The sequence below is a fragment of the Trachypithecus francoisi genome, unplaced genomic scaffold (genome assembly GCF_009764315.1).
Source record: "Trachypithecus francoisi isolate TF-2019V2 unplaced genomic scaffold, Tfra_2.0 Lachesis_group3, whole genome shotgun sequence".
NCBI classification, from domain to species: domain Eukaryota; kingdom Metazoa; phylum Chordata; class Mammalia; order Primates; family Cercopithecidae; genus Trachypithecus; species Trachypithecus francoisi.
The window spans coordinates 36,249,896-36,263,491 of NW_022681468.1; the positions used below are offsets into that span (position 1 = coordinate 36,249,896).

At 45.4% G+C, this 13,596-nt stretch overlaps 1 long non-coding RNA gene across 1 annotated transcript; it reads left to right on the plus strand.

Annotated features, from left to right (window-relative positions):
• The first annotated feature begins 3,567 nt into the window (after window positions 1–3,567).
• LOC117069424 lies at window positions 3,568–9,286 on the plus strand. The gene is made up of 2 exons (XR_004431539.1): window positions 3,568–4,443; window positions 7,735–9,286. It is a non-coding gene; the product is annotated as an uncharacterized LOC117069424 (long non-coding RNA).
• Window positions 9,287–13,596: the final 4,310 nt, after the last annotated feature.

Below are 13,596 nucleotides of genomic sequence, written 5' to 3' on the forward strand. Positions count from 1 at the left end.
CCCATCAGAATCCAGCTCCAATTTCATCTCTGCGAAGCCTTCTCTGGTTGCTCTGGGAACCAACCAGCTCCTTCTTCCATGCTTCCTTGGTCCCTCTTACCAAGTTCTACTGTAGCCCAATTTTTTTTAGGTGTTTCTTCTCCATATGGGTTCATGATGTGAGGACAGAGACATGTCTTCTTCTGAGGGCACAATGCTTTTGTCTTTAAAGTTTTCTTTGTGCAATTCCACTTCTCGATATAGAATTGAAAGGAGAGACAGATATTTGTACCCCCAAGTTCATGGCAGCATTATTCACAATAGCCAAAAGGTGAAAACAACCCAAGTGTCCATCACAGATGAATGGATGAACAAAACGTGCTACATGCACACACACACGCACACGCACGTACACACACGCACCTGCACACGCACACACACACGTGCACCCACACGCACATACACACACACACCTGCACATACACACGCACACACACACGCACACCTGCACACACACACACGCACCTGCACACGCACACACATGCACACACATGCACCTGCACACATGCAGCTGCACATGCACCCACACACATGCACCTGCACACACACACGCACACGCGTGCACCCGCACATGCGCACACACCCGCACACACCTGCACCTGCACACGCACACACACTCATGTACCTGTGCACATAATGGAATAATATTCAGCCTTCAAGAGGAATGAAATTTTGATACATGCTACAACATGGATGAAACTTGAGGACATTATGCTAAGTGAAACAAGCCCGTCACACAAGAACCCTGCGTGACTCCACTTACGCAAGGTACTTAGAGTAGTCAAAATCATAAAGATGAAAAGTAGAATGGTAGTTGCCAGGGGCTGGGAGGAGGGGATAGAGGAGTTAATGTTTAATGCGCACAGAGTTTCAGTTTGGGAAGATGAAAAAGTTCTGGAGAGAGATGATGGCGAAGCTTATACAACGATGTGAATGTACTTAATGCCACTGAATTGTACACTTAAACATGGTTAAAATGGTAGCTTTTACATTAGGTATATTTTACCAGAATAAAACATTTTCTTTGTGTGAAAATATACCCTCTAATAGACTCAGAGTTGCTGACAGGCCCTCTCCGTGGGTTGATGTAACCGTCTCCTCACCTCAAGATGAGGTTGACCCATCCAAGATTGGAGGGAACTTATCCTATTTTCAGATTATTTCCAGGGAAGGGAGCCCATGACATTATTAGGCAATCTTTTCCAGTGTCTCAAAACCCCAGACATTCTGGGTACCAGACCTTTCCTGCTGCACCTGAAGTTGATTTTCCTTGGTCAGTAAGTGCTTTGTCAGGCCACAAACTTTTCATATGCTCAAAGGCTCTAGTTACACCATCCCTAGCGTAGATCTGATGGTGCCAAGTAACAGGCCAGCAAGTGGACTTTGGAGACCCAGCAAGGCTCCCTGTCTCACAGGCTTCTCATCGGCATCACGTATAAACCGTGCTAGGCTTGGATTCCTAAGCAGTCCTGGGACACAGGCTCCCCCAGGCCCTGGCAGGTGAAGAGCCTACCATTTCTCACTTCATTTAGGATGTATAATAGTGTGTTGGATGCTAGAACTTTACCCTTTCAGATCTGTGTCTTTACTCTTCAGCTGGAGGCCTCTTGTTGATAGGGTAGTATTTCCCAAAGACATGGGAGCTGAGCTAGAGAGGCATTTCAACAGCCCTTACACTCTCCTCTGACCAGAGACCACATGACATATTAATCAGCTGCTTGAAAGGTATGCCTGGCAGGCGTGTTTCCTGCAGCCTGGAAGATGCTGACCTCGTCAGCTTTGAAACATCAAAGGGCTAACAAGAGAACAACAGGCTGAGAAAGACCTCATCACCTGGGTGCTTGTTGACCGCAGCCTTGTAAGGCCCAACACAGTTGAGATGTGTTGTCTGGAGCTCCGAGGAAGTGAAGCTTTTTCTGCTATGAAGACCCGCCTTCAGCCCCCTTTTGGGCACAGGCAGGGGAGGGGGTGAGCCTAAATTGTGGCCCCATGCTTAGTGACTCAGATGTTACTGCTACCGCAAAGGGAAATTCATGTGGGGGTGGACACCTCCAGAGACCTCACTCACCTGTGATTTGGGGGATAATAGCATTACTCATGTGTTCACGTGCCAGGCCTATCACCCCGGAACATTAGTCAAAGGGCTGTGTTGACAGTGATTTCAACTCTTGAATTATATGAAGGACCTGGCCGCAAGAAGGCGTAGAGCCCTGAGGAGGACAACAGGCCTCAGGTACTTTATGTGATTAAAGCTGAGGCAAGGGGAGTCCCACGGGTCAATCCTGTAACCGGGGTCTGATATACGCTAGTGATAGGCATTAGCATAGTCTGCACATTATATGATGGTCTTGGTCCTTTTCATTTCCTGATAAGCTGGAATGTCTGACAGAGTAAATTCCAGATGCCCTTGTGGAATTCTCATTACGATCATGTTGCTAAGGAACTGTCTTCTACCTGTAAGCAATTTGGAAATACTATTAATAGTATTAACATAGGGTTTTTTCAGTGTGTGGGTTTATTTCTTATTATATTTATAATCACCCCCACCACTACCTTCCTACCCCTAGCTCACCATCCGAGGAACTGGCATCAGGAAACTCAAGAAAGAAGGAAGGAAGGAAGGAAGGAAGGAAAGAAAGAAGGAAGGAAGAAAGGAGTGCAGAAGGAAGGCAAAGGCTGTCCAGGCTTCACAGGAAGAACTGCATTTGTATTATTCTGTATTGCATTCTCAGGACCTCCACATTGCAGGCATCTAGAGGCTCTAATTAATAGTTGATAAATCTTGAAGGGAGGAAAAAATAGTCACAGAAAGTTCACTGGAGTGACCTGAAATTCCACAGCAGTTTAGCCAGGAAGCTGGGAGGAGAATATGCCCTTCCAACTTGCAGGCCAGCTCTCTGCAGGAAGCCAGTCAGCTCTCCCAGGGGAAGCGGTGGCCAGGGCAGACATGGGTCTTGAAGCTCAGGACTGGCTTTAGGACTGTGGCTCAGACAAGATGGGCTGCTCAAAGGTATTGAAGGGCTAGATAGGGCCCTGAAAATCGGGCCTTTCTGCAGCAATCATCAGGGAGACTCATGGTCCTGGGCTAGGGAAGGAGTCTTCTTGGCCCAGAATGGCCAAACAGCCAAACATTAGAGCACCTCCAGGGATGCGTCCCTGGAAAGGGTCTTCCCCCAGCCGGCTCCTGCGGAGTGCAGGCAGGTTTGGGGGTCTCTCCTCTAGGAGGGATCCAGGGAGCTTGAGAGGAAAAGTGACAGTGTGCCCGCCTTCTTCCTTCTCTGTAGGGCTCTGTTCTGTTTCTTCTTTTTTGAGACAGGATCTTTTGCTTTATTGTCCAGGCTGGAGTGCAGTGGTATGATCACGGCTCACTGCAGCCTCAGCCTCCTGGGCTCAAGCAATCCTCCCACCTCAGCTTCCTGAGTAGCTAAGACCATGCCTGGCTAATTTTTAAGTTTTTTGTAGAGACGAGGCCTCATCGTGTTGCCCAGGCTGGTCTTGAACTCCCGGGCTCAAGCAATTCTCCCGCCTCAGCCTCCCAAAGCACTGGGATTATAGGCGTGAGCCACTGAGCCTGGCCTGCTCTCTTTCTTAAGGTGAAGGCTTCTGTTATTTTTTGGTCAACTGGGTGCAGAAAGCCTGTTCCCCATGGACAACCCTTGAGTGGGTCAGAATGTCAGCAGGAGGGAAATGATGGCTTTCCAAGAGTGTTCTGTGCTTGGATATACCGTCTCTTGTGTCCTGGTCCTGAGAGCCATAAGACTAAGAACATGGAACAGAGGCAGTGACTGAACTGGGCTTGAGTACACCTTTGCTTGCTGGGCCTGTTTTCCTACCAAGAGCCTGTCAGCCGGGTTTTGGAAAGCCAATCCAGGAGAACGCAGGAGGTTGCAAGCAGCTCTGACCAGCCTGTCTCTCCCCACCCCTTGTTTCAGACCTCTCCAGAGTCTGATGTCCTTCTGCACAAGTCCTTGTTGTCCAGTCTGTGGCCCAAACACCCACAGGGCATGGTGGAGGCCTGAGACAGCGCTGGTTTTGCTGGGGCCATCAGAAAAGCTTACGAAGCAGGCTCGGCCATTGGCTGGAGGTCACTGGCCCCTGCTGGGCTCATGCAATACTCATGGAACTGGCGTGGGCTCCTGCGGGCTCCCTGTGAGCAATGCCTCACCCATTTACAGCTTGTCAAAGGACTTGTTCAATATCCTGTGTCCCTTTCTGTTCATTTTTTCTCTCCCCCCGTGCTGTCCTCCTTCCACTCTCCCCGACCACCCCTCCTCTTTTTAAGCTCTTGGCACCAAGTAGCTATGAAGACTCTGAGACCTGGACCATCCCAAGGCTGTAGCTTTCTTTCTTCAAGTCTGGCAGGCTCTGTCGCTGTGAAGAGTCTGAAGGCTTTTTCTTTTCCAGGTAAGCTGGGGGAGGGTTTGAAGAGCACTGTGAAGTTATGACTGTTTCTTCTTTATTTTCTTTTCCTTCTCTGGGCCTAAGACACCAGATTTTTTTTTTTTTTTTTTTTTTTTACAGTACATTTTGGCAGGCCCCATTTTTTTTTTCTGACAGAAAAAAATAACAGGCATATTTTGGGCGATTACTCAACTGGGGTCCTTTGTGACAGGATATGCTGCTGCGTGACTAATGGAGCTGGCTTTCTCCTGGCTTCCTTCCCCTTTCAGAGCTCTTGTTTACTGCTCTATACAAAAAAAAAAAAAAAAAAAAAAAGCTACAGATTTTTATTAAAAAAAAAAAGCCTTGTGAGATACTCAAAGGCAATAAATCCTTCAGAGATTCCATTTCCAGGGCTGCAAACTCCCCGCCCTCTCCCCACTTTTTCTTTTCAGTGCTCAAGATTCACGACATGCGAATCTTCTTCCACCCCCACGTCCCCGCTTTCTTCTGAACATATGTCCAGCAGATCGTGGGGGCCAGGGAGGGCGGGGGAAGGGGAGCAGGATGGGAACCATATTTACGGTGCTTAACTCAGCAATTGCTAAAGGAAGAAATAATGACTTCCAGGGGGCTCTGGGCCTTTTTTCCAAGGCCTTTGTGTTTTCATAATCTATGACAATTTTGTGGTGTAAGCAAAGGTTATTACAAAACATGGAACCAGCCTAATGAGGAAGGTTATGTTCTAAACCAGGAGGGACTATCTCTTTGTAGAGGAAATTCAAATTTGGCTGGCTTTGGAATTCAGAATCCCTGGGCTTTCCAGAGAACTTTTGGGAGAGACTTTCTCGAGCTTGGTGTGTCTGACAACTGGAACTGGCCTTTCAGTTTTTCTAGAGATCAGATGGTTTGTTATTTCAAAAGGTGTCTGGCCCATGGATGGGAAAAGTTGACTAGCTAGTTAGGTTTACCGGAGACAGATTGGTGTAGATAGGGTACAAGACTTGTGGCCAGGCGATGGGTTTGAGTCTCAGTCGTCATCTGGAGCAAGTCATTTAATATCTGTAGGTTTCAGTTGCTCTGGTGTTAAAATTGGGATTGTGTCCCCTTCCCTCTAGGCTGCTGACAAAAAAAAGTGAGATGACATAAGTTTAAGGCACGGTGGGAATTCTTTTTTTTAATGTCAATAGTTTGTGGGGTACGAGTGGTTTTTGGTTAGTTACATGGATTAAGTTCTTCAGTGGTGATTTCTGGGATTTTGGTGCTCCCATCACCCAAGCAGTGTACATGGTGCCCAAGATGTAGTCTTTTATCCCTCACCCCCCTCCCAATCTGCTCCACTTCCCAGTCCCCAAAGTCCACTGTATCATTCATATGCATGGCATGTATGCATTCTTGACAATTAAAGAAGTATGCAGTGATCCCTTCTAATGCTTCTTCATGCAAAGTGCTGGCTCACACTTTCTACAGAGGAGAGAGGCTGAGAACTACAAAGCCTACTGATGAACAGGAGGGAGATTATTTATACAGTGGCCCAGGGCACCATATTACATGGGTGTTTGGGAGGCTGGTTTTGGTTCCAAGTTTGCCCACTCCCTGGTCATCTTCCAGGCAGGTCTTAGAATCATAACTTTGATCACATTCCTTCCCTACCCAGGAAACTCTCTTGTCAAACCCAGACAAAAAGCACCTGCCTGCTCCATCTTGCCTGCCTTTTCTTCTGTAACTAAATCATCTTATGCCTCACTCTCCATCTTAGCAAAGTGAACACTGGATGCAGTTTAGCCACTTGCCCGATGTTTTCATGGTACGTTGCTTGGAGGCCCTCACTCCTCCTTCACCTTCCTATTCCTCTTCCTCCTCCTCTCTGTTACATTTTGTTCATTTGTCATTTCTTATAAGTTCCTACTTCAGCTTCAGCCCTCTCTGACTCTCCATTGAGTAGGAACACCTCAAGTAGACACTCCAAACCCTCTGATAAACTCTAGCAACCATCTTTTTTCAGTCTCTACAGTTCAAAAATCGAATAATGCCCTAGGTAAAGGGAGTTGACTTGACTTCTCCAGAAGGTAAACTGAGACCCACCCAGGGAACAAACTGGACAGAGATTACACAGTAAATCCATGACAGACAGAAATAAAAACCCTGCATCCTGATTCTAGTTTGCCTGGAGTTTAAAAAGAGGTTCTTTAGCTTGAATATCCCAGAATAGCCTCTCCCAGGCTGACCCGCTGTGAAGTGATGTGTTGCAAGGGTTGTTTTTTTGCCTTGGCTTAACTCTTAAAAAAACACCCCAAACTCCCAAAATCAGCCTAAAAAAAGCCATTTCTCACAATGTCATCCAGTTGCCAAGTTTAAACTTAGTATATTACATTATGAACGCCTCCAGGCCTCACTCTCAGCTTACTGTGACGCTCAGGTATCTGAACTGAGTTCAGAAATCACAGTTTATTGAAGGAAACAGATCATTAAGTCACTCCACTGGACTGAAGCTGTTGACGTTGTTTATTTGGAGAAGCTGAGCACTGACTAATGTTCTCTTGCTTTGCGTGGATCAGGACTAACTGGAGCTATTTAACAAAGGGTGTGGTCATCAGATAGCATGGGACCCATCTGGGCTAACGGGAAGAGGAACGGGACAGTGGTGTGCTGAAGCTTGCACTGGCTTGTGAAAGCTGATTGGTAAATTTTCAGGAATTTTGCAAGCTGGTTGTTGAACGCAGCCATTGTTAAAAATTAAATGATACGAATATATAATTAATTATATCTTAAAAAGATAATAAATACTAACAACAGATCAGATCCTAATTTTTTTAAACTACACTTTACTGTCATCTATGTGCTTGAGTTATGTCTATTACACATGTGGCGGGAAGACTATAGCGTGGTATACTCTTTCTTGTTCATTTGTCATTTCTTATAAGATCCTACTTCAACTTCACCCCTCTCTGACTCTCCACTCTCTTCCCAGTTCCACAGTTAGTAACATCACATTGGTAGCTTGAAATGGGCCATGGTGACAATATTTACACCACAGAAATTGGCACACTCTATATTCAGGGCTTTATTTATTGTTGTGTTGATTATCTCGACTTAAGGCAGTGATAGAGAAAATGTTAATACGGTAAGATTAGATGTAAAAGTGTGCCGTGTCTGTAGTAGTGACATTGTGAATCATAATATATTGAGGTAATATTTTTCTAGTTTTTGAAAACTACTACCTGATTCAGCAAAAAAGTGGCTCATATGGAAAAAAGCAGCGAAGTTCTGAAATGTGTCTTCATTGTTTCACTTTTATCTTACTTATTATTGTAGATGTAATTACTAACCAACATTCACATCAGATTGGCAATTGGAAAGCCAGCTATTAAACACTTACCAGCTCACTACTGGAAAGAATTATATATGGACTACTCCCTTGGGATTCCAGAAGAAAGAACGTTATAAAACACCTGCAACTTGGCAATCAGGGGCCTGAGGTACAGCTGAAGTACAGCTATGGAACAGGAGATGCTAATTCCTGGGAAGAGAGCAACACAGATTTTACAGTCAGCAGCCAGAGGTTACCCTCAGAACAAGAATGTGAAAAATAAACCAGATATGCTAAACTGAAATCTACCACTGGACACCAACAAGGTTAAATGGTAGAAAAGCCATAATCACTTCTAAATTCAAGGGTAGGATTAATACTATATTTTCACAGTACCTGAAAGTTCTGTGGCCTTTCCTAGACACCAGTTCATGTGATTGCCGGAACAGAACTGAGGTTGAGGGGAAAGTTAGGTATCAGCATTGGGCCCATTTTACAGATGGGAAACTGAGACAGTGGAAGGCAAAATGGTTTGCCCAAGGTTACTTTTTCTGCATAAATGGCTACCCTGGGACTAGATGGGAACAGAACTCCACAGACTTGGGGGTCAGACATACTTTGGTTAAAAACTCAACCTTGACATTTATGTAACATTGGTAAGGTTACTTTACCTTTTTAAGCCTTGGGTTTTTTGTTTGTTTGTTTAAACTTACAAAATGGGGATGATAAAGCCTAGATCCCAAGTTTGCAGTGAGGGTTAGTTTAAGATGATGACAGATGCAAAGGACTTGATGATTGGGAAGCCTTTGCACCTCCTATCGTGTACTTACATTACTTATATTTGATTTTGAAATACAGTATAAGACTCTTTTGGCTAACGTATTTACTTTTCTAATTATATTTGTTGGGTTTAGGTAAATTACTCTGCATGGCCTTAGGCCAAACCAATTTGAGGGGGTGGGGGCAGGGGCAGGGAGGAGGGAGAAGGGAAGACGTGAGTCAGAAGAGGAAATCTGGTTATGATTCTGTGAAGGTGGAGGTGGACCTAGAGCATTTGGACAGGGGAAATAATTAAAATTTTGTAAAGGGTTCCTTCACTCACTGATAATTGGAGATAATCTGTATACACTATCATGTTCAACAAGGCCATTTCACGCAACAGAAGCTGGAGCTCCAGATGGACTGCCTCTGCCTAGACTTACGGCTCCACATCACCACCAGCAGAAATGAGAAGGCTTGGAGACCTCTGTGTCCCCAAACCCTCACAGCCTCACCAGCACTCTCTGCCTTGGAACAAAACCCAACTCCATGAAAAACAGGCCTCAGGTCATCCCTCAGCTGCCAGGGCAGAGGCAGCCACCCCCCTACTTCTCAGAGTGCTCACTCCTCCTTCTGGATGGGCCTTTCTTCTTAGAGCTTGTCAGCACTAGGCATGCTATTAATTCACTAGACTGTAATCTCTGTGAGGGCAGGGGTTTTTATTTCATGTGGGACCTAGAACAGTGCTAGAGACACAGAAGGCTCTCAATAAATAGTGGCTCAAAGAAGAGTGTAAAATGAGTCATCCTCATCTTTTGTTTTCTCTTTCAAATAACAATCCATTCTTTGATCAAGCTCAACAGGTTCAGATTTGGCTCAGGGCTCACAAGGGTAAACCGAGGAGGTAAGGGTGTTGTTGAAGGTTTGAGGGGTGCTCACTGCAAAAACAGGCATCTTTGAGGATGGGCCATGGACCAGCCGACATGGACTGAATGAGGCAATGGAGCTCAGTGGTTAAGAATGTGGTGGTTCAAATCCAGGCCCCACCATTTATTAGCTATGTAACCTTGGGCAAGTTATTTTATCTCTCTGAGTCTCATTTTCCTTATCTGTAAAATGTGGATAAAAATATCCACCTCTTAAAGTTGTAGTGCAGGTTAACGAGATAAAGCATGGCGAGTGCTTAGCACGGAGCCTGGCGTGGGAAAAGAAGCCAATATTCATGGCACTGTGGAGGTGGAGGTGGAGGTGGAGCATTTGGGCAGGGGGACGAATATAGCTGGAAGAGCTGGGAAAAAGACCAGTCTGCAGATGTCTTCTATGTACCCAGATGGCATCTTATCAGCCTGCAATGGGGCCCTGCAAAGAGGCCTACCCAAGGTACTATCCTACAGCAGTAACACCTACCCAAGAGGACCTGGCTGTGGCATGGGGACTGACACCATCATGGCCCTAGCTAGATCCAGAAGCCACTGGAATGATGTCAGTACCTTACTCTACGGATGGTGTCTTCCCTTGGGCAAAATAACCACAAACACGACTCAACACGTAAGACAGTATATTCGGGAGAGGACACCCATGCTGAAGCCATGCCCAAGAATGAAGGACATAAGGATTCACAAGATACCCTGAGTTGAGAACTACAAGGTTTAGAACCAAGGAGGAGCAAAAGGGCAAAAGGGTGAGGTGGTGTAATTTTCCTTCCAGGAAGATAGTTGTGGTTTCATTACAGGAGATGGGTTTTCAGGGGGCATGGAAAGGAGAAGGGCTTGGAAGAGAAGAGACACTACATACTGGAGGGAGCATGTATGAAAATGTTATGCCCAATGTGAAGAGGCTGGGGCTGGAGCAGCAGTGCAATTGCAGGGTGCGCAAGGATTCTCTCCCGCCTCCAAGCAGAGCCCAAATGCATCCATCACTGGGCAAATGAATACTCTGCCCTGGATACTGATGGGGTCCTCTGAACTTGTTCCCCAGGGTGAACCTGATTTAGGCTCAAGAAGTCCCCATTCTGCTTGATATTTTAAATGGCATAGGTACCCAAAACAGCATGGTATATGGGAAGATAGACCTGGAATGGGGCCAGAAGGCTTGATTTGAGGTTCCAGAAATCATTTTCCAGCTTTAATTTTGAACCTCAGTTTCCTCATCTGTGACAGGGAGGAGCATAGCGAGCTCCCCTCACAGGCCCCTCGTGATGAACCTCTGGGGTCTTTGGCTGTGGGAGCTCCATGCTTTGTGCTTCCAAGGACCAGTCACTTCAGCAGGCCCCTCAGAGCACAGCTTCTCTGGTTAATCCTGACCTCACGCTGGCCCTGCCTGCGTGTGGAGACACAGTCCCTGGCTGCTGGGCGGGGACGCCCGTCATCCAGTCAGTGCAGCTCAGGCGCTAAGCGCATGAATGGACGCCTGCAAAACACACTGGGCTCTTTGCTTGAAAGCCACCAGAGCGAGACAAAGGATGCCTTCCCTGGCTGGATTGCTAGCAGGGGGCTCGCCACAACTGCCTCCTCCAGAAAAAAGTCTGTGCAGGTGTAGACATGTACACCTTCCTGAATGTTGGCTCTGCCCCACCTAGTGTGCAGTGCAGATGCAAATTCCATTCTCTTGCAGCTACCTCTTGCAACTGCAGGCATGTCACGTAGCCCTAACTCCCCGGCTTCAGTTTCCAGAGTTACAAAGCAGGAGCCACAGACACTCTAAACTCCCTGCCTTCTAGCAAGTCTCCTAAAAGTTATTACGGATTGTTTCTGATTCTGTGGGACCTCTGTGGGTCAGCTTGCATTCCCAAACCAAATGCAGCCACTTGCCTTGGTCTAGCTTGTTTGGTGTCCCCAACTATGGCTTACTATGAGGGTCTACAGCCAGCTTGCTGTGGTGGGGTTCTACCTTCCATGTACCAGCTAAGTGACCCAGGACAAGTCACTTTAACCTCTCTGTGCCTAGGTTTCCTCATCTCTAAAGTAGGATCATAGTTGCACTTACCTCATAGGCTGTAACATATGCAGTATGAACTCATGCTTTTGAGTCGAGTTAATTAGATGAGTTAACACAAGTGTATGAGCTCATACTATACACGTAAAATGCTTAAACTGTGCCTGCACATAGTAAGAATCATTATAAGTGAAACAATAGTAATAATGATAGTAGGTATTATTATTCATTTTCCACCCCAATTATCATTCTAGTTCCATTTTTCTGACTTTCTCACCACAGTCTTAAGGCCTGGCCCTATCTGCCCTAGGTTGACTACTACCATGAGCACTCCAACACTCACAGAAGCAGGGGATGGAAGAGAGGCTGAATGAAGCAGGTGGAGATGGAGGGTTGAGAAGAGGATGTGGCTGGGCTGGAGGAGCAGGAAGAAGATAAAGACCATTAGAAATAGGATGAGAGAACAATGCCTGGGCTAACCCTCTCGGAGCTCTGAAGGCCCAAGGCAAAGGCACAGTGTCTGTGGAATTGTCCCCATCTCTGGAGTCCCCCAGGATTTACCTTAATCTGACGTGTATAATGTGTGTATCACACTGGAATAGAATGAATTAAACTTGAAAGAGAGTTTATTCCTCAAGGCAGGTGGGAACTCCGTTGAATGGAATTGAACAGCATTAGAAAGTGAGAGTATTGGCTATATTTCTTCTCCTTTGACTTCGAATGGAAGGTTGAGAAGAACTCTAGCCTCTTCAACCCCAGGCATTCTCTTAGCACTCTGCTTTACTGTACTGGGGGCCATAAAGGAATCAGGCATATCCTAGATGCCTAAGCAAGCTGTGAGAATAAGAGGGCTGTCTCACCCCCATTTGCCTGGACACTGAGTCACTTCCCTCTGTCATTCCTAAACCATCCTGTGGCACCATGTTGGATCTGTGCCACAGAAGTTTGGGAGACTTGGATTCTCCTCAAACTATGTCTCAGAAAAGCAGGGCCCTAACCCAGATTGTTTTAGACCCCTCCCCAATTCCCTCTGTTTGTTACTGACACCCTAGTCCCTGAGATATGATCCCAAGAAAGGGAGGCAGGAAAGGCCTTGCTTGTCTACCTGCTATGTTTGTCCTCTCCCTCCTCTGCTTCTCCTCCTGGCTGGGCAGAGCTGTCTGCTTTCCCTTCCTATCTGAGGGGAAATTTTATTAGGCTATCGACTGTCTTTTCTGAACTATGGCTTATGGTAAAGTCCCATTATCAGACCACCTGACTTGGCACTGTAAAGGAAGATTTTAAAATTTAGAAATCTTTCCATAAAGCCTCTAGCAACTCAAGAGAGTTAGCATGGACCCCCAAGGCTGAGCAGTGGCTCATCATCCAGGTAGTGTCCCCTTCCACAGGGAGAAGTGGGTCTGTGGCTGGGAAACCATAGCATGGGATGCCTTACAAGGGAAAGAGGGAACAGTGGTTTAAGACGCTCATTGGTGATACCCCGGCCTACTTATGGAACATATACCCCATTACACACATACTCCTGTGTAATGGGACTTCCCATTTTATACTTAGGGGTGTCTATTTAAATAAGTGAGGGGGGCATACAGCAAATGAAAGTACTCATTTCTGAATGCTGAGAATATGCATGATTTTCACTTTTTCTTTTGCTCATACACATTTTCTGACTTTCTACAACTAATATGTTACCTTAGGATATAAATAAAAAAATTCATAACATTATGTTATGTAAAATTTTAATTAAAATATACAAATATATATTCATTAAGTATATCTAAAAAGACTTCTATATACCTTTTCATTTATATATGATACATAATGTAACATGTAATATGTATGATACATTAGAATACAGGTGACTATTCATAGAAAAATTCTGGAAGGAACACAAAGTATCAGGTCTTCTAGTTGTGTTTTTCCGCATTTATTTTTGTAATTAGGAGGAAAAAACGTGTGTATATGTATGTACATATGTAAATGTGTGCATATATGTGTATATAGCATGTGTATGCATGTGCACGTGTGTGTACATGTACATATGTATATGTGTGCATGTCTATGTGCATGTACAGTACATGTGCATATGTATATATGTGTGTACAGTATCATGTATATGTGTGTATAGTATGTGTGTATGCATGTATATATATGTATGTGTGCATATACCTGTGTAC